The sequence below is a fragment of the Pristiophorus japonicus genome, chromosome 20 (assembly GCF_044704955.1).
Source record: "Pristiophorus japonicus isolate sPriJap1 chromosome 20, sPriJap1.hap1, whole genome shotgun sequence".
In the NCBI taxonomy this organism is placed as follows: domain Eukaryota; kingdom Metazoa; phylum Chordata; class Chondrichthyes; family Pristiophoridae; genus Pristiophorus; species Pristiophorus japonicus.
The window spans coordinates 33,717,811-33,745,501 of record NC_091996.1 but is presented as its reverse complement, the minus strand read 5'-3'; positions in this window follow the sequence as shown (position 1 = coordinate 33,745,501).

The following is a 27,691-nucleotide window of genomic DNA, read 5'->3' as shown; positions in this document are numbered from 1 at the left end:
TGGGGAATCGGTTTAAGATTGTCAAATTGCCACACAGGCATAAAACTAGCATTGTGGGTCAACTGCCCATTACAGAAAACGCTCAAAATATCACAACCACTGAAGTCAATGAAAATCAAAATTGAGCAATTCCTTTAACTAGTGGCTGATCTGCACTTCCAGTTTGATGTCTGCATGGCAAGTTAAATGTCTACCCCGGTACCTCCAGCAATGCAACAATCCTTCAGTACTCAGTCCCTCAGCACTGCTTAGATTATGTGCTCACGTTCTAGTGGGGGGCTTGAGCCCATTACCTTCTGGCTCGCAAGTGAGATTGTCAACCTGATGCTTACAATTTAGGCCACTTTATATTGTTTATGGCAAGGTACATCAGTATGTCACAACACTGACTTTCTTTAGGTAAAAACAAATATTTGGCCAATTAAGAGGATTTGAAGATCAAAACAAGATTTTTTTCAAGTGAATAGGGAGAAAATTGGAAAAAAAATTATTTCTCCCTCCTCACCTGAAACCTCGCTGCCAGAATCTGTAATCCTCTAAATAAATTCACAGATGCCGTAAAGAATAACTAGAAATTGGAACTGCTTGGAAATATAGACATCAGCAAGCTCAGCTCAGACTGGATCATAACACAATGCATCTGCAAACTATTACTACAGGATTTTAAATTTCTAATTTAGGGCAGGCTGGTGGTACAGTATGAGAGTATGGGGAGCCAGGGCTTGTGAGAGCCTCACAGGAGTGTGTGAGTGGAGTCCCGGCCTATGAGGGTCTAGCAGGGGTGTGTGTGTGGAATCAGGGCCTGTGAGAATTTCGCTGGGACTTGTGTGTGGAGTCAGGGTCAGTGAGAGTTTTGCAGGGATGTATGTGTGGAGTCCAGGCCTGTGGGGGTCTTGCAGGGACCTGTTTAAGTGTGTGGAATATGGGTCTGTGGTGTAGGCGTGTCAGAAAAACGTAGTTTAAATTTAGCATTGTCTCAGCAATGGCTCATTCGTGTCATTTTGATTTTTTTTTAAATGCCGATCCAGAAGATGTAAGTAGCCAGGTACAGGGTTATCCACCAAGTCACAGCAGGTGCCAAGTCCCACGGACACCAAGCCAGGGTGGTGAAGAGGAGACAATGGATTGGCCGATGTGTGTGCAAGTTTATCTGCACTCTCTACCCGAGGGGGAATCTGTATGTTAGTGCAGGGGGCCACGGACAGCTTTGCGCACCTAATGCATGTGAGCGAGGTAATGTCCTCAGAACTTCGATCTCCTGAAGTTCCTTCCTCACAGGATCACTGGTGCTGCAGACAAGTGCAATCGTCTGCCCAGCGGGAATCGACAATGAGCTCTCGGATGCACCACAAGTATGAACATGGAGAATAAAGCATCATTCTGAAACTATAATTAGTGAAAATGGAGATTAAAGCATCCACTCCAGATTCTTTTCAGATTCTCTCCACACTTAAAACTATTAAGCAACCTCGAAACTCTTTACAACATATGCAGTGTAGGGCTGCAACGAGACCTGGGTGTCATGGTACATCAGTCATTGAAAGTTGGCATGCAGGTACAGCAGGCGGTGAAGAAGGCAAATGGCATGTTGGCCTTCATAGCGAGAGGATTTGAGTATAGGAGCAGGGAGGTCTTACTGCAGTTGTACAGGGCCTTGGTGAGGCCTCACCTGGAATATTGTGTGCAGTTTTGGTCTCCTAATCTGAGGAAGGGCGTTCTTGCTATTGAAGGAGTGCAGCAAAAGTTCATCAGACTGATATGGCAGGACTGACATATGAAGAAAGACTGGATCGACTAGGCTTATATTCACTGGAATTTAGAAGAATGAGAGGTGATCTCATAGAAGCATATAACATTCTGACGGGATTGGACAGGTTAGATGCAGGAAGAATGTTCCCGATTTTGGGGAAGTCCAGAACCAGGGGACACAGTCTAAGGATAAGGGATGAGCCATTTAGGACCGAGATGAGAAGAAACTTCTTCTCAGAGAGTTGTTAACCTGTGGAATTCTCTACCACAGAAAGTTGTTGGGGCCAGTTCGTTGGATATATTCAAAAGGGCGTTAGATGTGGCCCTTACGGCTAAAGGGATCAAGAGGTATGGAGAGAAAGCAGGAATGGGGTACTGAAGTTGCATGATCAGCCATGATCTTATTGAATGGTGGTGCGGGCTCGAAGGGCCGAATGATTTACTCCTGCACCTATTTTCTATGTTTCTATGTTTAACCTGTGGTTGGGTCTTAACAAGATAAAGATGATAGCATATTATACATTCTTCTCTTTGTTAAATGCTATTTTATGCTCAAAAGTCCCCCCCCCCCCCCTTTGCCCTTGGAGCTGTAACTTCCATTCTTTAGTTAGAGTTGTACGGTCAGATCATTTTGTGGCAGCATTTCCCTGGGCAGTAAGGTTCTTATCTTTCAACAGTAAGATGAGAAGGACTGACTGAAGTAATTCCCCCCAGAAAGCTCGGTATCTGGCGCTGTGCATTGCGCACGTCACAGGAAGCTGCTCTGGCCAATCTCGCTGGCCTGCCCTGGCCTTGTGATAAAATTATTATAAATAAAACGCACTCGAAAAAAGATGAGGGCAAGCAAGCTGCAAACATCTTTCATGGAGCATTATCTGGCCCCGGCCTTTGGGACTTTTTTTTCCATTACGCGTATAGAATACAGCTTGGGACGCAGCCTGTTTCAACATTGACTGGAATTTTATACTATTGCTGTGTTGAAAATACCTGAGGTCCTTTAGGAAATGTTCAAGCAGAACTCTTGTGCATTTCCACAGAAGCAGAAGAAAATGATTAAGATTCTACATCAGTGCAGATGTTGGGGACGAACTGGAAAACTTCATGAATATGGAACAACTGCCTGTCAGACAGCTGTGGCAGGACTGGGGGTGGGGGAGGGGAAAGGCTTGCAAATACTATCAAATCTTATTAGAACAAAGTGGGTTAATATAGATCTCCAATTGCAACGAAACAGTTCCACTTATTTCAGCTGAAGGCCAGTTTAATTTCCTTAAAGTTCAACCCTTTCAGTAACAGACTTATTAGGAGGCTCCTGTGCAGGGCTGCAAGATATATTGAGAATGGCGGACTTACCAGCATAAACTGCAAAGTGACATTGGGCTTACCGCCTCAGAAACCACGTCTGTGCCTTTGAATTATACCGCAAGAGTAATTTTTAAAATTCATCCTTTGATTATGGGCATCACTAGCAAGGCTGGCATTTATTGTCCATCCCTAGTTGCACTTGAGAGGATGGTGGTGGGCTTGTTCATGACCCCCTGCAGTCCATGTAATGAAGGTGTTCCCCACAGTGCTGTTAGGTACGGAGTTCCAGGATTCTGACCCAGCAATGATGAAGGAATGGTGATAAATGTCCCCCTGGGTATGGTGGCACAGTGGTTATGGTAATGGACTAGTATGTCAGAGGCCTGGATAAATAATCTGGAGACATGAGTTCAAATCCCACCACAGCAGCTGGGGAATTCAATTCAATAAATCTGCAATTTTTTTTATAAAGCTAGTGCCAGTAATGGACCATAAAGCTGGCTATTCTGCAGCGAGTGTCTCACCTCCTGACTCCCCAAAGCCTTTCCACCATCTACAAGGCACGAGATGGATTACTCTGCACTTGCCTGGATGAGTGCAGTTCCAACAACACTCAAGAAACTCGACACCATCTAGGACAAAGCAGCCCACTTGATTGATACCCCATCCACCACCTTGAACATTCACTCCCTCCACCACCGGTGCACTGTGGCTGCAGTGTGCACCATCTACAAGATGCACTGCAGCAATTCGCCAAGGCTTCTTCGGCAGCACCTCCCAAACCTGTGACTTTTACCACCTAGAAGGACAAGGGCAGCAGGCACATGGGAATACCACCACGTCCATGTTTTCTCCAAGTCACACACCATCCTGACGTGGAAATATATCGCTGTTTCATTGTCGCTGGGTCAAAATCCTGGAACTCCCTCCCTAACAGCACTGTGGGAGTACCTTCACCACACGGACTGCAGCGGTCCAAGAAGGCGGCTCACCACCACCTTCCCAAGGGGCAATTAAGGATGGGCAATAAACGTTGGCCTTACTAGCCCACAGCCCGGAACGGGAAAAAAAAACGATTAACTTCAATGTCCTCGGACTAGGGTGGAGATAAATGAACGAGAGTTTCTGCTCCTGACTGCTCCCTGACTCCAGCTACAAAGGATGTGGATGTGCGAGGTAACAATAGGTTTGTGCTGAGCTGTAATACTCTCGGTGGTTGAACAGCAATACTAAGAGGTTGCTACCAAGCGTAATAAACTGAGGGTGAGGAAAGTTACTCTCATGCTGGTTCACTTGTCTGCAGGCCACGTTTTACTGTTTAATATCCCTGCTGAGGTTTCAATAGTAAAACTGCAGCAAGCACTTCATAATCTTAACTTTACTTAATGGTATATAATGAATATATTTAAAATTGTGCCAATGAAAAAAGTCTTTACCCATTGAAAGCCTACTTAGTAATATATGATGAGTGGTACAGAAGGATACATACTAATAAATATTATCCACCTCACCAAAGAGAGGCTTAACTATATGTCAAGTACTGTGAATTTTCTGACACCTATGTCCTAATTTAAACCTAACCCGCCCAGTGCGAATGTGATGGGTTTGGGTCAAAAGCTTGTTTTATGCCCCATCCAATTTTAGTCTCCATTGAAGTCAAGAGAACGCAAAATTGGACGGCGTGTAAAACAGGCGTCTCACTTGAACCCATCCTATTCCCACCGGGCGGAGTAGATTAAAATCGGGGTTTAAACCTTGGCTGCTCGATGGTCCTAATTTGTGACAACATTTTAATTGAAAAAGAGGAGGTAGACAAGGAGGGCAGAGTGATATTGTAGGGACAGCCCTTGCAATCGTAAAACATCTGAGTGTTTCTCAGTGCGACAGTCATCGTGGCGGAGGTGCGGCAAATGAGAGTGCGGGGTCCAGAAGAGCTGAGGGCCCAGGGGCAGCACGGGCCAGTCCACACTGCGATGTGTGCGCGCACTAGGTCCGTGCAGCAGAGCTGGTCTCCAGTCGTCCTGGTTAACCCTTTCCACGGGATAAAGGCCGAGCTCTGTCAAGCCCGTGTGGTGGCTGATGTGCAACGTCCACCACATGTTAAAAAAATCCACGCACAGGCATCTTCCACCCCTCGAGTCAAGGACTGGGATATCGGGTCCTTCATTGAAACATCTATGAACTCATCCCTTTTGGTGTGGAAGCAAGTCATCCTCGTTCAAGGGACCACCTATGATGATCGCCTAGCTCGGAATTATTATGCCAAAGACAATGGACATGGGAAGTTTGCAAGTAGTAATGATATGGTGGCATACAAACTGTCCAACCCAATAAATCACAGTAAAACTGATAAAAATAATGATTTAAGAGTTGTACAGCTTGTGCTTGGCAATTTTCTCAGCAAAGTAAGTGCTTTGAGATCAGGCTGATCGAGTGATATTGGCTCAATTTTGCTGGGAAATGAACGTTGAGATTAATGCGCACACCGTTATCAGTGTCTAAAGAACCCAACAATTTGTGGTTAGGAAGAGATACGTTGTGAGTTGCAAATCGCCACAAATTGCTGGATGATTTGTGCTGTTAGCCTCGTAAAAAAACGAGCTCACCATCAACCTCCCGGTGAATTACAAGACATTGCTGCATTTGCACAATAAATATGAATTAATCTCATCGCACTTAATGATGTAAGGACCCTTTTAATGATGAGATTTATGTTCCTGCAATGCCAGTCGACCCTGGAGGCCCAGAAAGGGAACGCTTGAAACTGTGGAGTCTCATCCTACAGGTAGTAAATTGTTCCTAGAGGTTCAGTGGGTAGCACACTCACCTCCGAGTCAGAAGGTTGTGGGTTCAAGTCCCAATCCAGAAACTTGAGCACATAAATCTAGGCTGACACTCCCAGTGCAGAGCTGAGGGAGCGCTGCACTGTCGGAGGTGCCGTCTTTCGGATGAGACGTTAAACCGAGGCCCCGTCTGCTCTCTCAAGTGGACGTAAAAGCTCCCATGGCACTATTTTGAAGAAGAGCAGGGGAGTTATCCCTGGTGTCCTGGGCCCAATATTTATCCCTCAATCAACATGACAAAAAACAGATTATCTGGTCATTATCACATTGCTATTTGTGGGAGCTTGCTGTGCATTTCCCACATTCCAACAGCGACTATACTCCAAAAGTATTTCATTGGCTGTAAAACGCTTTGAGACGCCCGGTGGTCATTTCAGGCAGTACATAAATGTAAGTCTTGCTTTAAAATTAAAGATGTTAATTTTTTTCTTACTTTTCCCTTTCAGCTTCATTTTTTTTCTCTCTCTCTTAGTCCAATCTTTTTCTCTCTCACTTTATTTCTCTTTCAGTGCCTGATTTGACTCTAATTCACCCTATTTCCTTTTCTGTCGGTCCTCTGTTTGTTTCTCTATCCTTAGATCGCGTTGGTTAAGGAGATAGAGTGTTGTTCCCGTTGTTCATCGAGGCCCCAGACGCTCCATTGCCCTTGCACCGTTATCAGCTCACACTTCTTGCAATTTGCGGCGCAAAAAAAAATTTGCGCTGAAAAGGCAGGGAAAAAAATCCAACCAATAGGACGTGCTCCAGCAAATTCTGGGCCACTGTCTTCTTTAAAACCTTTATTGCTATTAGCGAGAAAACTCAGCACTAACCAAAAGCAATCACCATAGTTAAGTTTCAACAAGATCAAACTGACTAATGTCTCTACAGCTTAATCACAGCTGGGAAAATTGCCAAGTTCTGCTTTGTTTCCCTCCCCCCCACTCCATACCGCCTCCCACCATCCCCATCACTAAGAACAGTTGAGTGTTAGCAGATCTCAGCTGGTTCAGCAGTAGGAACTCTACCTCCGGGATGCAATGCTGGCCCATGGTTCCTGTTTCTGATCACGATACAGTGGCCTCTACTGGAGGTACACGTGCACAGTGCTCAGGTGCGGGTAAAACTGGCCTCAGCTGTGATATTCTTTACACAGGGCGGTGAGAATATGGAATTTGCTGCCACATGGAGTGGTTGAAGTATTGACACATTTAAGGGGAAGTTTCATGTATACATGAGGGAGAAAAGAAGGATACAGAGCAGGGTGGGAAGAAGTAATTGGAGTTAGCAGAAGTTCATGCGGAGTATAAACATGGGTATAGACCAGCCGGGCCAAATGACCTGTTTCTGTGCTGTAAATTCCGAGTAGCAAACTAAGTCATTCCCTACAGTTTGACAGCTGATTAAATCAATAGTTGTCCTCTAATCTCTGAGAACCTGGAATGAATCCAGTCCAACCTAATTGGTCAAAGGTACCTTCCTATCTTAGTTGAAGGAGTCCGACTTAAAATGGGTTTGGGCAAACTCAGTCCAGTTCTTAATAAGTGTAGCTTAATAGCACAAAATGGTCTATATTCTATTGCAGATTCATCATCATCATCATCATCATAGGCAGTCCCTCGGAATCGAGGAAGACTTGCTTCCACTCTAAAAATGAGTTCTTAGGTGGCTGACCAGTCCCATACGGGAACCACAGTCTCTGTCACAGGTGGGACAGATAGTCGTTGAAGGAAAGGATGGGTAGGGAGTCTGGTTTGCCGCACGCTCTTTCCGCTGCCTGCGCTTGGTTTCTACATGCTCTCGGCGACAAGACTCGAGGTGCTCAGCACCCTCCCGGATGCACTTCCCCCACTATTGCAGATTGACACTAAATTGGTGATCAGGAGGGTTGTGAATCTGTGGAATTCGCTGCCTCAGAGAGCTGTGGAAGCTGGGACATTAAAGAAATTTAAGACCGAAATAACAGTTTCTTGAACGATGGGGGGGATAAGGGGTTATGGGGAGCGGGCAGGGAAGTGGAGCTGAGTCCATGATCAGATCAGCCATGATCTTATTGAATGGCGGAGCAGGCTCAAGGGGAGTTATGGCCTACTCCTGCTCCTATTTCTTATGTTCTTATGAAGATGGCCAAGGACATCTCAGTGTGATGTCTCTACACCAGTGTTTAAATGGAGTGAAGATAATTGAAAATGAGAAATCCCCTGACATCTCCATTGATAATTATAGTCCCTGGCAAATGTCAGTCTCTTTTGTTCTTTGCTGTTTCGAAGGAACGCTTTGTGTTACTTTTCTTCTGACAAGGTGTGAGGATTGGTTCCCTTGGAGCAAATAGAGCAAGTCATTTTCTTTCCTTGCTTACGTCCTTTGTTTGGCAGCTAGTTCTAGTTTTACATTACACGAATAACAGATGTCAGGTTACCTGACCCTCAGACGCCCCCACCCACATGCAACAATGTGCCTGCACTCCCCTCTTCCTGGCCGCGGAATGCGCGACCTGAGGTGAAAAGGACTTTACCTAGAGTTGAACTTTTGATAAGAAACAGCATTCCATAGATCAAGTTCTGCTAGAACTTTTGGTGCTTATCGTCTGTGTTTCTTCAGGCAGCTCCACTTGAGAATACATTTCCATTAAATAAATTGTAATTCAAAATCATCTTCACGTGCGTACATTGCATTCGGTCCTAGTAACTGAACAGCCTTGGCCCTTTCAGAAAATGTTCGATTATACACTCTACCTGAATATAAAAAAGTGTTGCATCAATTCTGTTAGTTGAATAATGTACCAAATTTCAGCCAATTAAAATTAATAACAACAAAAAAAGTTTACATTTCCCCCAAATCCACCATTTCAGTCAGAAATTTGAAAGAAATAACATAGTTGAGAATGTGTCTGCGAACATCTGATTGGGAGCTACTGACAATAATGTAGAAGGTTTGTTAGTAACAACTGATTGTGTTAGCTAAGAATGGGATTTGCCAGGGAGTTTGTGTTTGTTTTTTTTCCAGGGGAGATTCGGACCAAATGACAGGATTTCATCTTTTTTCACATCCCCAGTCTTTATGACTGCCTCGTTTTCTTAGACTAACAGCCTCTAAATTTAATATTAAGTTCTGCAAATATTAGAATTTGAGCACATTTGTATGAAATATCTTTGGTTTGCTATGTTATCGTCTATGCTAATTACTCCTTCTGGAGCAGCACATCCCATATTCTCACTACCCTTACTTTGAAGATGTATTTTAACCTGCTTGGTTCTAGTTTTAGGATTATTCCCCCTTGTTCTGAAGAAGTATTGTTCCTTTTCTACATTGACAATTTCCCTTCATATTTTTAATATATTTTAATAATTATCAATACCAGCCTATTTGACAATTATAAGATGCCTATAAACCGGCTAGAATAATATATTTTTAAAGAAGCAAACCTTATTGAGTTCCTGTACACAATTTCAGGGTTTAAACTAGCTTGGCAGGGGGAGAATAGATTCAGTAGGGAGGGAAGTAAAATGGAAGGGGTATCAATGGGAGAGCATGTAAGTGCTAGTGACCATAATTCAGCTAGATTTGAGGTAGTTGTGGAAAAGGACAAGGATAGACCAGGAATACAAGTTCTAAATTGGGGTAAAGCCAATTTCGCTAAGCTGAGAGGTGATTTGGCCGAAGTGGACTGGAAACAGCTACTTGAAGGTAAATCAGTGTCAGAGCAGTGGGAGGCATTCAAGGAGGAGATCCGAAGGGTTCAGGCCAAACATGTGCCCTTAAAGAAAAAGGGTGGGACTAACAAATCTAGAGCCCACTGGATGTCTCGGGACATACAGGGTAGGATAAAGAAAAAGAGGGAGGCTTACGACAGATACCGAGGGCTAAATACTGCAAGATCGCTAGAGGCGTATAAAAAGTGCAGGGGTCAAATTAAAAAGGTTATTAGGGAAGCAAAGAGAGAACATGAAAAATTCTTGGCAAGTAAAATCAAGGAAAACCCAAAGAAGTTTTATAAATTTATTAAGGGCAAGAGGATAACTAAAGAAAGGGTAGGGCCTATTAGAGACCACGGGCCCGAACTTGGTCAAAGCTAAGGCCTGCCCAAGTGTCGCCCAATAGACCGCCGAGAGACCTGGTGGTACTTTGACCAGGAAATACCTCAAAAAGATCGGCAAAGACTGCCTGGCGGCAAAAAAACGACTTACGCCGTGAATCTGGGCGGCCGCAGGCTGGAGCTCCCAATTTCGGCGGCAAATGCGATCCTCGCCAAAGTGACGCCGAGGATTGATTCGGGCCCAGGGACGGGGGGGAAACATACAAAAATAAAAATTTACACAAAAAATTTAAAAAAACACTGGAAAACCTTCAGGGGACCCCATCCACCTGAATCGCTGTAAAACAAAAATAAATAAAAGAAGTTTACTAACTTTTTTTGCAGGTCTTCATACTTACCATGGGGGTTAGACCTGCCTACACACAGCGGTCCTTCCCCCTGCTGCTGCTGACTCCCGCCCGGAGCAATCTGGCAGCTCGGCGGGCAGGAGGACACTTGCGCGCTAGCGGACATCAGCGGGCAGTTCCCAGCGGTCCTCCCCTCTCGGGAGGCCTAGAAGAAACTGGCACCGAGGGGAGACTGCCCACAAAACTCGACGGCAGCGGGCGGTGAGTGCACCAAGTTCGGGCTCCATGACTGTAATGTGTGTGTGGAGGCGGGAGACATGGGTATGGTTCTTAATGAATACTTTGCGTCTGTTTTCACAAAAGAGAGGGGCTATGCAGACATTGCTATCAGGGAGGAGGAGTGTAAAATATTAGATGAAATAAACATAGTTAGAGAAGAGGTATTAACGGATTTAGCAGCGTTGAAAAAGAATAAGTCTCCAGGCCCGGATGAAATGTATCCCAGGCTGTTAAGTGAACAAAAGAGGCTCTGACCATCATTTTCCAATCCACTCTGGCTTCAGGTATGGGGCCAGAGGACTGGAGGACTGCTAATGTGGTACCTTTGTTTAAGAAGGGAGAAAGGGATAGACCGAGTAATTACAGGCCAGTCAGCCTAACCTCGGTGGTGGGAAAATTATTGGAAAGAATTCTGAGGGACAGGATAAATCTTCATTTCGAAAGATACGGATTAATCAAGGACAGTCAGCACAGATTTGTTAAAGGAAGGTCGTGTCTGACTAACTTGATTTAATTTTTTGAGGAGGTAACCAGGAGGGTCGATGAGGGTAGTGCGTACAATGTAGTGTATATGGATTTTAGCAAGGCTTTTGATAAAGTCACGAAAGTAAAAGCCCATGGGATCCAGGACAAAGTGGCAAGTTGGATCCAAAATTGGCTCAAAGGCCGGAAACAGAGGGTAATGGTTGATGGGTGTTTTTGTGACTGGAAGGCTGTTTCCAGTGGGGTTCTGCAGGGCTCACTACTAGGTCCCTTGCTTTTTGTGTTATACATCAATGATCTAGACTTGAATATAGAGGGTATGATTCAGAAGTTTGCAGATGACACTAAAATGTGGTTGATAATGAAGAAGAAAACTATAGACTGCAGGAAGATATCAATTAACTGCTCAGGTGGGCAGGACAATGGCAAATGGAATTCAATCCAGAGAAGTGTGAGGTAATGCATTTGGGGACGGCTAACAAGGAAAGGCAATACACATTAAATTGTAGGACACTGAGCAGTGTAGAGGAACAAAGGGACCTTGGAGTGCATGTCCACAGATCCCTGAAGGTAGCAGGCCAGGTAGATAAGGTGGTTAAGAAGGCATACGGAATGCTTGCCTTTATTAGCCGAGAGTACAAGAGCAGGAGGGTTATGCTTGAACTCTATAAAACAATAGGCCACAGCTAGAGTACTGCGTGTAGTTCTGGTCACCGCATTACAGAAAGGATGTGATTTGCACTGGAGAGGGTTCAGAGGAGATTTACGAGGATATTGCCGGGAGTGGAGAATCTTAGCTATGAGGACAGATTGGATAGGTTGGGTTTGTTTTCCTTGGAACAGAGGAGGCTGAAGGGAGACCTCATTGAGGTGTATAAAATTATGAGGGGCTATTGTGTATGTAGACACTCTGTTAATGTCTCCACGAGGCAGGGGTATGGCACTTGAACTGTACAGACTGTAGTCCTTTATTGCAGCTCCTAGAGTGAGGACACCAAGAGGTAAGCTCCCTTTTATACTGGGTTACCTGCAGCGCACAGGTGGCCCTTAGGTCTCCAGCAGCAGCACCCTCTAGTGTACAAGTATGGTACATACAGGGTGAAGGTACATTAAGTGATACAGTACACTGTTACATTGTTGGCATGCATACATAACAGGGGCCTAGATAGATTGGATAGGAAGGACATATTTCCCTTAGCAGAGGGGTCAACAACCAGGGGGCATAAATTTAACATAATTGGTAGAAGGTTTAGAGGGGATTTGAGGGGAAATTTCTTCACCCAGAGGCTGGTGGGGGTCTGGAACTCACTGCCTGAAAGGGTGGTAGAGGCAGAAACCCTCACCACCCTTTAAAAAGTACTTGGATGTGCACTTGAAATGCCGTAATCTGCAGGCCTACGAACCTAGAGCTGGAAAGTGGGATTAGACGGGATAGCTCTTTGTCATTCGATGGGCCGAAATGGTCTCCTTCTGTGCTGTAAATTTCTATGATTCTATGCTTCTATAACACGGGAAGAAAATGACTGGATAATGCAGTGTGTCAGCACACTGTCCCTTCACCTTTACGCCCTGTGTCTGAATCCAGCCCATGCTAATGGGAGGAAAGCCTCAATTCTCTGAAGGCTTGAGCATAGATCTATCCATAATAAAGCACAGCTTGCCATTAAATGGGAATCGCACTTAGAAAGGTCAGAAGGAAGGTTGGTGTAGAGAATGCAAGTGTTAACATTGCCACAATAAGGGACGCTGTTGTGAGTTGGGATGTACCTGAATTGTGAGTGTTGGACACTGATACGGAATGCCCAAAATGGCCGCCTAGTACCTTGATGAGCACAAAGTCTCCCGAGTTCTGAGCAAGATTCTTAGACCTGGAATGTCGACTGACGGACTTCCGTCTCTACACAGAGGCTGTCTGACCTGCTGAGCATTCTGTCTCTGTTTGCAACATTTCATTTGTTGTGTCGGAGATAGGAGATGCACATTCCTGTGTGTGCAATAGTCACTTTTTCCTTCGGATTTTGCCAAGGAGTGAAAAATTCACAAAGGCGGCCAACTGACTGTGGTAACAAAGTTCATCCTTAATCCTTACAGACTCCCAAACAGCAGAGATAGGGAAAAGAAGCTGTTTTGGGTGGAGTAACCAAGTGATTCTATGTATTCATGGAAAAAGTGGACAGGGATTATGTCACTGCTGTCCTGTAACCATGGAAACCAATTAATTCATAAAAGAAATTATGTGAATGATCCTGCCAATAAAAACCAGAAAGTAAAAAGAAAAACAGCAATTGTTTCACAAAAAATAATTCGGAAGAATTTTCTTTGGATCCACTTCGGTTTCTCATCATTCCATTAAAGAGAAAGGAGAGGAAATCAGAGGGATAATTGTCACTGGCCTGCTCTCAGGCACTTTTTAGTTGCTCATTGCCAGGTCTATCTCATTGTCTTTGGCATAGTTGGTATGTGGGCCAGGGAGACTGGGGAACAGGGGGAGAGGGAATAGCCCAAAAAATCAAAGCAGGACATTTACACACCAGAGGTAAAAACAAAGCCACCCTCATTCATCTGCGGCTTAACAGTATGAGCAACATTTTAGTAAACTTTGCATCGTGTCAACTCTAGTGCTTGCCATTAGAGTTAAAGGAGTTTGCTCCACAGTGACATAAAACAGCCCATTTTTTGAAAACAAGTGTTCAAAGATAATAAAACCGAATGCTCAAGTTGATGTATGGTGCACCTGTGAAGACGGTATTCATTAATCAGCTGTCAGGCCCATGGCTATCCATTGCTGCTCACCTACTCAGTGCATTCATTATCCTCAGCATAGCCGACTGCTCAATCTAGCGCACCCTTTACGAGAGAACATCAGAGGGATAAGGACACAAGGCTCGTCTACAGAGAGCTCGCACTCAGGCGGCTGAAAGCATGGAGCCCTGTAACATTTAGGCTGTGCATCTGCCTGCCATGTGTATTTATTAGAATGGAATCCTAAAAAGCAACAGTACAGCAGGAAGTGGGAATAACTGCAGTTTCCGATTTGCAAAGTAGTTTACCTCAGAAAAATAATCCCAATGAAGTACTTTACAGGAAAATACCCACTGAAAAAAAAGTCAGTGGCTTTTTGCAGTTCATGATGTTAAAGGATTTTTCTTTGAGAATTTGATTAGTTTGTGGATTCAAAGCCACGAAAAACATTTACATGTCATCAGAAGGACTAGTAATAATAAAGTGGAATGTGTGACTGAGTGATGCTAAGCAGGAGTTGGTGATAAAATGAATAGTTCTCACAGTGGGGCAATGAGTGATGGCGATAGCATGCTTTGCCATTCACTGGCCACATCGGTTTTTCTTGTGGTCAATTCCTGACAGGGTGAGTTGCCAATCTCAGCCAGAACTATCTGTAATGCTGACCAGAGCCATGCCATATCCGTTAACGCAGAAGAGGAGAATCAGTCAAGTTGGATTCCTAATGTATAATCTTTATCAGCCAAGGCACTGGTGGGGCCTGGGAACATGTTGATGAATTCCTTTTCAGAGATCTGGGAAAACCTTACATAGTTGTAGAATTACATAAAAAACAGAGGATACAGACTGAAGGGCACATTAAATTCAGAATACTGCCCTTTCGCCTCTGTGACCTGAGATTAATTTTAGCCCAGACTGATGCAATGAAGATCTCCTCTCTCCATTATTTGTAAGCATCTTAATAACAAGAAATTAAATCATAGAATCATAGAACGGTTACAGCACAGAAGGAGGCCATTCGGCCCGTCGAGCCCGTGCCGGCTCTCTGCAAGAGCACCTCAGCTAGTCCCACGCCCACACCCTTTCCCATAGCTCTGTAAAATGTTTTCTTTCAGGTACTTATCCAATTCCCTTTTGAAAGCCACGATTGAATCTGCCTCCACCACCCTTTCAGGTCGCGCATTCCAGATCCTAACCACTCGCTGCATAAAAAAGTTTTTCCTCATGTCGCCTTTGGTTCTTTTGACAATCACCTTAAATCTGCATCCTCTGGTTCTCGACCCTTCTGCCAATGGGAACTGTTTCTCTCGATCTACTCTGTCCAGACCCCTCATGATTTTGAACATCTCGATCAAATCTCCTTCTCTGCTCTGAGAACAGCTCACCTGACCAGCTGCTAGTGGAAGGAGCCCTGCCAAACTAGACACTTCAAGTTCAACATACCACTAAACTGACAGTTTCATTCAGTGGATTGTGTAAGAAATGGAAGTGACATGATGCTATAGTAGAGGGTGCATTCTTGAGGTTGGGCCTAATTAGATTGTTGTGCTAGAAGAAATTTTACTGAATAATATATCAACCTGAACTGATGATGCTTGATGGTAAAATGGAAGAATGTTGTATTCCCTCAGAGTTAAAATGCATCAACGTGTTGAACACGAAATTCTCCAAAAATATAATTAATCATATTTTGTAATAAGTGGGAAAAACTGGGGGTCGATTCAATTGATCAAATTAAATGGAGACCTAAAGGACTGGGGTTTTGCAAAAAGAAACGCAGTGTGGGAGTTCCTGGTGTCAGGAGAACTGTTGGGCTGAGCTGCTGAGGATAAGGAAGGTGCTTCTCTGGGAGAGAGCAAAACCCAGGGGACAAATGAATGCAGCCACTCTCATGGACTTCCTAGCAACCAACTCAAGAGTAGCAGAACCGCGGGAGCTTTCCTGTTCACATTAGTTGTCGAGGCTCGTGATGTGCCTCACAGGACCTGAATCTAAAGAATAACTAAGAACAGGGGTTAATAATACCAATGATTTTTTTTAAAGTGTGGTAATATATAGCAGCTGCCATATTAGCTCAGCGTCAGTCCATTTAAACTGTTGTATTTATACAGACTGATCCTCAATCCCTAATCCACAAACGTCATTTAAATGGCAACATCTGCAGAAATATTTCTGTGAATTCCTAGTTTGTTGTACTACGAAGTACAAAAATAATTTTAAAGAAACGAACAAACTATAACACGTAATGCTAATTTGAATAAACCAGTAAGTCTAAGACTTGGTGTGAAATATTGCTGCAATCATCAAACGATGTGTCATGTATTCAACCAGCATTGTAACCCATATATAAACTGACCTAAGTTGTACACCGTGAGAACACTGACCACTAGGTGGGAGACACTCCTAACCTGGACCTTCAGGTATAAAAGGGGAAGCTCCACCCACCTTCATCACTTGAGTGCTAAGGAATAAAAGACAGGTCACAGACTGACCTTCTCTCAAGCATGGGCCTCGTGTGCATTTATACTGTGTAGTAAGGACGTATCAATGGCGACAAGAAACTGGGATTTAAACCACGCAAGCATGGCCACTAGCAGAACAGACGAGAGGGACTGTGTTAGGAATGGTTGGGACAGAGATTCAACATTGTTAAAGCAGCACACAGTTCTCCAGGCAGACAAGGGCAGTCAGGCATGCCCCAACATGTAGTCGAACCCAGAGGGGGAGTTCGACAGAGGCAATGGCAAGCTGAACAGCGATTCACGCCATTGCAAGAGACAATGCGGCCAGTAATGGGGCCATCAACACCTGTTAATGGTGCACTCAAGGACAATAACAGGGGCAGTCAGGGACGATCGACTGGCAAGGGACCTTTTGTTTCAAACCGCAACTCATGCTGGAGGCGTGGAGGCATACATTCAGCCGGAGTTTGCAGAGATGAGCAAAATAACTGCAGAAATTGCAGAAATGGACACTGGGGGAAATCGCTGGAAGCTGAAGTTCAGCGAGTTCATGTGGAGCACGTATACAGTTCATACACCAGGACGCCACCGATAATGATGAAAGTGCTCCTCAATGGCATCCCAGTATCAATGGGGTTAGACACAGGTGCCAGCCAGTCCCTGATGGGTATCAAACAGTTCGAAAAGTTGTGGGCATCCAAGGCCAGGAGGCCAAAATTATCGCCGATTGACGCACAGCTACGGACTTACACAAAGCAGATCATTCCGGTGCTAGGCAGCGCCACGATAGTCGTGACCCACAAAGATTCGGAGAACAGGTTGCCACTCTGGATTGTCCCAGGGGACGGTCCCGCACTACTGGGGAGGAGTTGGCTTGCTGTCATGAACTGGAAATGGGGCGATGTCAATGCAATTTCCTCTGTGGAGCGAGTATCATGCTCACAGGTCCTGGACAAATTTGACTCATTATTTCAACCCGGCATTGGCACTTTCATGGGGGCCAAGGTAGTGATTCACATAAACCCGGACGCCAGACCAGTACACCACAAGGCCAGAGCGGTGCCGTACGTGATGCGGGAAAAGATAGAAGGCGAATTGGACCGCCTGTTGAGGGAAGGCATCATCTCGCCAGTCAAATTCAGTGACTGGGCGAGCCTGATTGTGCTGGTGCTCAAGGCGGATGGGTCGGTCAGGATATGTGGCGATTACAAGGCCACCATCAATCGGGTGTCACTCCAAGACCAGTACCTGCTACCGAGAGCGGAGGACCTCTTTGCGACGCTATCCGGTGGCAAACTTTTTTCAAAATTGGACCTGACCTCAGCTTACATGACCCAAGAGCTGGCGAGTGAGTCGAAGAAGCTGACCACCATCACGACACACAAGGGGTTGTTTGAGCACAACAGATGTCCGTTCGGGATTCGCTCGGCCGCCGCGATCTTCCAACGAAATATGGAAAGCCTCCTCAAGTCGATTCCAGGGACGGTGGTTTTTCAGGATGACATCCTCATTACGGGTTACGATACTGAAGAACACCTCCACAACCTGGAGGAGGTGCTACGCAGACTGGACCGGGTAGGTCTGCGCCTGAAAAAGGCGAAGTGCGTCTTCCTAGCTCCAGAGGTAGAATTCCTGGGGATGAGGGTAGCAGCAGGCGGGATCAGCCCTACTGCGTCCAAGACGGAAGCGATCCAGAGAGCACCCAGACCCCGTAACACGACGGAACTGCGTTCGTTCCTGGGGCTCCTGAACTATTTTGGTAACTTTCTTCCCAAATTGAGCACGCTGCTAGAGCCGCTACACGTGCTCCTACGCAAAGGTTGCGAATGGGTCTGGGGGGACAGCCAGGAAAGGGCTTTTAATAGAGCACGCAATTTGTTCTGTTCCAACAATCTGTTAACGCTATATGACCCATGTAAGAAACTTGTGTTAACGTGCAATGCGTCGTCCTATGGTGTCGGGTGTGTGTTGTAGCATGTCAATGCCAAGGGTCAGTTACAGCCGGTAGCTTATGCCTCCAGGAGTCTGTCCCAGGCAGAAAGGGGCTACGGGATGGTAGAAAAGGAGGCGCTCGCATGTGTATATGCGGTAAAGAAAATGCACCAGTACCTATTTGGCAGGAAATTTGAGTTGGAGACAGATCACAAACCCCTAATATCCCTTTTGGCCGACAACAAGGCCATAAATGCAAACGCATCGGCCCGCATACAGAGGTAGGCACTCATGTTAGCTGCCTATGACTACACAATTCGGCACAGACCGGGCACCGAAAACTGCGCCGATGCACTCAGCAGGCTCCCACTAGCCACCACTGAGGGGGCTTCCGAGCATGGTGCTGAGATGGTCATGGCTGTTGAAGCTTTTGGAAGCGAAGGCTCACCCGTGACAGCCCGTCAGATTAAAGTCTGGACAAATAGAGACCCGCTATTGTCTCTAGTCAAGAAATGTGTCCTGAATGGGGACTGGGCAGCCACGTACAGGGCATGCCCTGCGAAATTTAAACCATTTCACAGGCGCAAGGATGAACTCTCAATTCAGGCCGATTGCCTACTGTGGGGAAACCGCGTAGTCATGCCCCAGATGGGCAGAGAGGTGTTCATCAGAGAACTCCACAATGGGCACCCGGGCATTGTCACGATGAAGACAATTACCAGGTCACACGTTTTGTGGCCAGGGATAGACGCAGATCTGGAACTTTGTGTTCGCAGGTGCAACACGTGTGCCCAGCTGGGCCATGCACCCAGGGAAGCCCCCCTTAGCCCCTGGCCATGGCCCGCCAAGCCTTGGTCACGCATCCATGTGGACTACGCAGGTTCTTTCATGGGGAAAATGTTTTTGGTTGTAGTAGACGCCTATTCCAAATGGATCGAGTGTGACATTTTAAATTCAAGCACATCCTCTGCCACGGTAGAAAGTCTACGGGCAATGTTCACCGCCCACGGTCTACCGGACATCTTGGTCAGCGACAATGGCCCGTGCTTCACAAGCACTGAATTCCAGGACTTCATGGCAGGCAATGGAATTAACCATGTTAGAACGGCACCGTTCAAGCCGGCCTCAAACGGCCAGGCAGAACGAGCAGTGCAGATAATCAAACTGGGGATGCTCAGATTCCAAGGGGGTTCCCTACAAACCCGCTTATCACGCCTCCTGTTGGCCTATAGATCCCGACCACACTCACTCACAGGGGTTCCACCCGCAGAGCTACTAATGAAAAGGACGCTCAAAACCCGATTATCCCTTATACACCCCACCATGAAAGAAATTGTCGAGAGCAGGCGCCAGTCACAATATCACTACCATGACAGGAATGCGAGGGCGCGATGTATTGATGTAAATGATCCTGTTTTTGTCCTCAACTACGCTGCAGGGCCCAAATGGCTCACAGGCACTGTGGTTGCCAAAGAGGGAAATAGGATTCTGGTAGTTAAACTTACCAATGGACAAATCTGCCGCAAACATGTGGATCAAACAAAAAGGAGGTTCAGCAACCCCATAGAAGAAGCAGAGGAAGAACACGATATAGAGTTCACTCCACCACAGGTGACCGAACACTGGAACCAAAGGGAGGAGAGCCCAGTCACTGTGGGCAGTCCGGACAGGCCTGAGGCACTGCAAACAGCAGACACTCAGGCCAGCGCCCAACAACCGGAGCCCCAACTCAGGCGCTCTACAAGGGAGTGTAAACCACTAGAGAGACTCAACCTGTGATCCCAATAAGACTTTGGGGGGGGAGGTGATGTCATGTATTCAACCAGCATTGTAACCCATGTATAAACTGACCGAAGTTGTACACCTTGAGAACGCTGACCACTAGGTGGGAGACACTCCTAACCTGGACCTTCAGGTATAAAAGGGGAAGCTCCACCCACCTTCATCACTTGAGTGCTAAGGAATAAAGGACATGTCACAGACTGACCTTCTCTCAAGCATGGGCCTCGTGTGCATTTATACTATGTAGTAAGGACGTATCACGATGAATGATGAGCGACAGTAAGACACTGGTGTGTCTTTTGACTGGACTATTGACTACAGCAATGAAGCATTTTGGTGCCATCACATTTGCGTTCTTGTTCACATCAACTGAAAATGTTCTTGGAATAAATGAACAATAACACATTCTACAACATGATTGTCATGTGATACTGAGAAAATTATCTGCAAAAAAAATAAAGGATCCTTATGCAGTTAACTCTGGTTAAAAGATGTGCTAATTTCCCATTCAGTCCCATTACACTCTGATCCCGATCCGGGTTTACATAGGTTTTACATAGGATTACGTAAGTTATACGACACAGAAACAGGCCATTTGGCCCAACCAGTCCATGCCGGCGTTTATGTTCCACTCGAGCCTCCTCCCGTCTTTCCTCATTTAAATCTATCTGCATAACCTTCTATTCCCTTCTCCCTCATATGCTTGTCCAGCCTCCCCTTAAATGCATCGATACTATTCGCCTCAACCACTCCCTGTGGCAGCGAGTTCCACATTCTCACCACTCTCTGGGTAAAGAAGTTTCTTCTGAATTCCCTATTGGATTTCTTGGTGACTATCTTATATTGCCTCTAGTTATGCTCCTCCCCACAAGTGGAAACATTCTCTCTGGATCCACTCTATCAAAACCTTTCATTATTTTAATGACCTCTATTAGGTCACCCCTCAGCCTTTTGTTTACAAGAGAAAAGAGACCCAGCCTGTTCATCCTTTCCTGATATGTATACCCTCGCATTTCTGATATCATCCTTGTAAATCTTCTCTGCACCCTCTCCAGTACCTCTATTTCCATTTTATAATATGGCGACCAGAACTGTACGCAGTGCTCCAAGTGTGGTCTAACCAAGGTTCGATACAAGTTTAGCATAACTTCACTACATTATAAATGCGTAATCCTAATCCAAAAAGAACATGTTCCTAATTATTCAGACACCAACAGCATTTTACAAAATATGTTCTATATTTAAATAATGAAGTGTTTTAATTTAGACAAAACTGGCAGCCTAGTAATTACAAACTGAGATACAAATATTATACATGAGTATTCTTTTAAGGACGTGACTGCTGCCAATGAGCCGGAAGTAGTTACGCATGCGTAGTTCCAGTGTTTTATTTTGATGGTTGTCGCCAGACTTCCCAAAATGAGGAATAAAGAAGCGGATTTAGGGAATTCTGTTAGAACCATTAATTTTAAATAAAATTCAAAGTGTGAGTTTATTTTTTTAAGTTGTTGTTTGTCCTTCGAGACAGCGATTCTTAAACTGGAAAAATCACCAATAATATTAACCCAACCTAGTAACAATGAAATGTTATCAGTGATGTGCTTCAGCACTTCTCCGGTCCTCCGTCTGTTGCGGTGAACGTTATTTTTTAGATTTGGGACCTGACAGCAGAACGCTTCCGGCTCGTCGGCAGGAGTCACTCTGTTTTTTTTAATATGCAATCTACAGAAATCTTAATTAAGGTATAATCATATATATTATAACTGCGCCCTAGGGCTCAGAGAACAAAACCGGCTCTCCAACCAAAGGTGGATTGCTAAATGTGTAACGTCTTAACCAGGAAATGTTATTGTTGCATCAGGACTTCCACACAGTGTGAACGGACAAGGATGGGATACTGCACGCTGAGTCGTCATCATAGGCAGTCCCTCGGAATCGAGGAAGACTTGCTTCCATTCCCAAAGTGAGTTCTCTGGTGGTTGAACAGTCCAATACGAGAGCCACAGACTCTTTACAGGTGGGACAGACATTCGTCGAGGGAAGGAGTGGGTGGGGAGGGGTGGGGGGAGGACGGTGGGACTGGTTTGCCGCACGCTCCTTTCGCTGCCCGCGCCTGACATCTTCACGCTCGCAGCATTGAGATTCGAAGAGCTCAGTGCCCTCCCGGATGCACTTTCTCCACCTCCTCGGGTGGTCTTCGGCCAGGGTCTCCCAGGTGTCAGTGGTGATGTCGCACTTCACCAGGGAGGCTTTGAGGGTGTCCTTGTAACGTTTCCGCTGCCCACCTTTGGCTCGTTTGCCATGAAGGAGCTCCGCGTAGAGCACTTGCTTTGGGAGTCTCGTGTCTGGCATGCTGAGTAATGGCTGATTGGAAGTGGGCTACAAGGCTGACCCAATTGAATACATTGCCATAAACGGAAAGGGCACAGCTCAAGCAATTTCCAGTTACCTGGGCTGTTGAGGCCATGTTCAGACTTGTAATATGATAGAAGATGGATGTTATTGTATTTAATGTCAACAATTTGCTCTGCATCTGATAATATAACACTTCAATCAAACTTTCTGTCAATTCCTGGGTCCAGTAATGGTCACAGTGACATCTAGTGATAGGAATGACAATGGGGAAACCTTGATATAAGTGCAACAGGAATAGAAAGTGAGAGAGACATGTTTTAGTTTCCAGTATAAAAAAAGAAAGACTTGCATTCATATAGCGCCTTTCGCAACCTTAGGATGTCCCAAAACGCTTTACAGCCAATGAAGTACTTTTGAAGTGTAGTCACTGTTGTAAAGTAGGAAATACGACAGCCAATTTGTTCACAGCCAGGTCACACAAACAGTAATGTGGTATTGACCAGTTAATCTGTTTTAGTGATGTTGGTTGAGGGATAAATATTGGCCCAGGACACCGGGGATAACTCCCCTGCTCTTTTTCGAAACAGTGCCATGGGATCTTTTATACCCACCTGAGAGTGCAGACAGTTTAACATCTCATCCGAATGACAGCGCCTCCGACAGCGCAGCACTGGAGTGTTAGCCTAGATTTTTACCCTGAGATTGCATTCCTACATTAAAGTTCACTGCTTTAGTTTTGGGAAGCTTTGACCCACCTTCAATTGCTGCTGCAGTGATGTACAGGCTGTATGTATTGTAAGCACAATTTAAACACCATGTGGATTGTCTGGCAGAGTCAGGGCAGATGCTATTTCTGAAGTGTGTCCTATTGCGATGTGGTTTATACATTTTGATTTTAGTTTTTAAATAAATTCTTTCTAAAGTTAAATTTTTTTACTGACAATCGATGATATTATTGTGTCACCAGTCAAGTCATTATGGATTTATCTGTCCACATACCTGCTTAGAAACATAGAAACACAGAAAATAGGTGCAGGAGTAGGCCATTCGGCCCTTCTAGCCTGCACCACCATTCAATGAGTTCATGGCTGAACATGCAACTTCAGTACCCCATTCCTGCTTTCTCACCATACCCCTTGATCCCCCCAGTAGTAAGGACTTCATCTAATTCCTTTTTGAATATATTTAGTGAATTGGCCTCAACAACTTTGTGGTAGAGAATTCCACAGGTTCACCACTCTCTGGGTGAAGAAGTTCCTCCTCATCTCGGTCTTAAATGGCTTACCCCTTATCCTTAGACTGTGACCCCTGGTTCTGGACTTCCCCAACATTGGGAACATTCTTCCTGCATCTAACCTGTCTAAACCCGTCAGAATTTTAAACGTTTCCATGGGGTCCCCTCTCATTCTTCTGAACTCCAGTGAATACAAGCCCAGTTGAGCCAGTCTTTCTTGATAGGTCAGTCCCGCCATCCCGGGAATCAGTCTGGTGCACCTTCACTGCACTCCCTCAATAGCAAAAATGTCCTTCCTCAAGTAAGGAGACCAAAACTGTACACAATACTCCAGGTGTGGCCTCACCAAGGCCCTGTACAACTGTAGCGACACCTCCCTGCCCCTGTACTCAAATCCCCTCGCTATGAAGGCCAACATGCCATTTGCTTTCTTAACCGCCTGCTGTACCTGCATGCCAACCTTCAATGACTGATGTACCATGACACCCAGGTCTCTTTGCACCTCCCCTTTTCCTAATCTGTCACCATTCAGATAATAGTCTGTCTCTCTGTTTTTACCACCAAAGTGGATAACCTCACATTTATCCACATTATACTTCATCTGCCATGCATTTGCCCACTCACCTAACCTATCCAAGTCGCTCTGCAGCCTCATAGCACCCTCCTCGCAGCTCACACTGCCACCCAACTTAGTGTCATCCGCAAATTTGGAGATACTACATTTAATCCCCTCGTCTAAATCATTAATGTACAGTGTAAACAGCTGGGGCCCCAGCACAGAACCTTGCGGTACCCCACTAGTCACTGCCTGCCATTCTGAAAAGTCCCCATTTACTCCTACTCTTTGCTTCCTGTCTGACAACCAGTTCTCAATCCATGTCAGCACACTACCCCCAATCCCATGTGCTTTAACTTTGCACATTAATCTCTTGTGTGGGACCTTGTCGAAAGCCTTCTGAAAGTCCAAATATACCACGTCAACGGGTTCTCCCTTGTCCACTCTACTGGAAACATCCTCAAAAAATTCCAGAAGATTTGTCAAGCATGATTTCCCTTTCACAAATCCATGCTGACTTGGACCTATCATATCACCTCTTTCCAAATGCACTGCTATGACATCCTTAATAATTGATTCCATCATTTTACCCACTACCGATGTCAGGCTGACCGGGCTATAATTCCCTGTTACCTCTCTCCCTCCTTTTTTAAAAAGTGGGGTTACATTGGCTACCCTCCACTCCATAGGAACTTATCAAGAGTCAATGGAATGTTGGAAAATGACTGTCAATGCATCCACTATTTCCAAGGCCACCTCCTTAAGTACTCTGGGATGCAGTCCATCAGACCCTGGAGATTTATCGGCCTTCAATCCCATCAATTTCCCCAACACAATTTCCCAACTAAAAAGGATTTCCCTCAGTTCCTCCTCCTTACTAGACCTTCCGACCCCTTTTATATCCGGAAGGTTGTTTGTGTCCTCCTTAGTGAATACCGAACCAAAGTACTTGTTCAATTGGTCCGCCATTTCTTTGTTCCCCGTTATGACTTCCCCTGATTCTGACTGCAGGGGACCTACGTTTGTCTTTACTAACCTTTTTCTCTTTACATATCTAGAGAAACTTTTGCAATCCGTCTTAATGTTCCCTGCAAGCTTCTTCTCGTACTCCATTTTCCCTGCCCATATCAAACCCTTTGTCCTCCTCTGCTGAGTTCTAAATTTCTCCCAGTCCCCGGGTTCGCTGCTATTTCTGGCCAATTTGTATGCCACTTCCTTGGCTTTAATACTATCCCTGATTTCCCTTGATAGCCATGGTTGAACCACCTTCCCTTTTTTATTTTTACGCCAGACAGGAATGTACAATTGTTGTAGTTCATCCATGAGGTCTCTAAATGTCTGCCATTGCTCATCCACAGTCAACCCCTTCAGTATCATTCGCCAATCTATCCGAGCCAATTCATGCCTCATACCTTCAAAGTTACCCTTTTTTAAGTTCTGGACCATGGTCTCTGAATTAACTGTTTCATTCTCCATCCTAATGCAGAATTCCACCATATTATGGTCACTCTTCCCCAAGGGGCCTCGCACAATGAGATTGCTAATTAATCCTCTCTCATTACACAACACCCAGTCTAAGATGGCCTCCCCCCTAGTTGGTTCCTCAACATATTGGTCTAAAAAACCATTGGTTAGCCCAATCTATGTGCATATTAAAGTCACCCATTATAACTGCTGCACCTTTATTGCACGCACCCCTAATTTCATGTTTGATGCCCTCTCCAACATCACTACTACTGTTTGGAGGTCTGTACACAACTCCCACTAATGTTTTTTGCCCTTTGGTGTTCTGCAGCTCTACCCATATAGATTCCACATCATCCAAGCTAATGTCCTCTCGAACTATTGCCTTAATTTCCTCCTTAACCAGCAATGCTACCCCACCTCCTTTTCCTTTTATTCTATCTTTCCTGAATGTTGAATACCCCTGGATGTTGAGCTCCCAGCCCTGATCATCCTGGAGCCACGTCTCCGTAATCCCAATCACATCATATTTGTTAACATCTATTTGCACAGTTAATTCATCTGTCTTATTGCGGATACTCCTTGCATTAAGACACAAAGCCTTCAGGCTTGTTTTTTTAACACCCTTTGTCCTTTTAGAATTTTGCTGTACAATGGCCCTTTTTGTTCTTTGCCTTTGGTTTCTCTGCCCTCCACTTTTCCTCATCTCCTTTCTGTCTTTTGCTTTTGCCTCCTTTTTGTTTCCCTCTGTCTCCCTGCATTGGTTCCCATCCCCCTGCCATATTAGTTTAACTCCTCCCCAACAGCACTAGCAAACACTCCCCCTAGGACATTGGTTCCGGTCCTGCCCAGGTGCAGACCGTCCGGTTTGTACTGGTCCCACCTCCCCCAGAACCGGTTCCAATGCCCCAGGAATTTGAATCCCTCCCTGCTGCACCACTGTTCAAGCCACGTATTCATCTGCGCTATCCTGCGATTCCTACTCTGACTATCACGTGGCACTGGTAGCAATCCCGAGATTACACTTTTGAGGTCCTACTTTTTAATTTAGCTCCTAGCTCCTTAAATTCGTTTCGTAGGACCTCGTCCCTTTTTTTACCTATGCAATGCATATTTCCAGGATGACACTAGATTTAGTGGTAGCAGTTTACCATTATTTACAATACATCCTCTATTAGAGACATAGAAACTTAGGGCCCAAGTTTCGGCCTCAGTTGCTCCTGATTTTTTGGAGCAACTGGTGTAGAACGGAGTATCTTAGAAATTCAAATTCTCGGCATTTAGTTTGCTCCAGTTCTCGTCAGTTAGAACAGTTTCACTTTGGAACAGAATTTTTTTTTCAAAAGGGGGCGTGTCCGGCCACTTACGCCTGTTTTCAAAGTTTCGGCAGTGAAAACTTACTCCAAACTAACTTAGAATGGAGCAAGTGAAGATCTTTGTACTCTCGAAAAAACCTTGTCTACACTTTAGAAAATCAGGCGTAGGTTACAAATCAGGCTTGGGAATGGGGGGGGGGGGGTTTAAAGGGAAGTTTACAATCATTAAACACTTCAGTTTTACAAATAAAGAACCATCATCAATAATAAATGATAAAAATGTCAATAAATCAACCAATAATCAATCCAAAAAAAATTGATCAGAAATAATTTTTTAAAAAATCAATAAATCAATACATTTTCTACTTACCGACTGCAGCATCAGGAGCCCTCCAACAGCATACTGGGCTGCCTCCCCCCCCCCCCCCCCCCCCCAGTGTGTCTCTGTCAGTGTCTCTATCTCTCTGTCTGTCTGTCTGTGTGTATCTCTCACTCTCTGTCTGTTAGTGTCTGTGTTGCTGACAGCGAGGGGAGGGGGAGGAGGGGGGTAGAGGGAGAGGGGGGTGCAGGGGGAGGGGAGCAGAGGGGGAGGGAGGGAATGGGGAGGGAAGGGGAGAAGGGGGAGGGAAGGGGGAGAGAAGGGGGGAGGATAAGGGGAAGGGGGGGAGGAGAAGGGGAAGAGGGGGGAGGAGAAGGGGGAGGGGGGGAGGAGGAGAAGGGGAAGGGGGAGGAGAAGGGGGAAGGGGGGAGGAGGAGAAGGGAAAGGGGGGGAGGAGAAGGGGAAAGGGGGAGAGGAGAAGGGGAAAGAGAAGGGGGGAGAGGAGAAG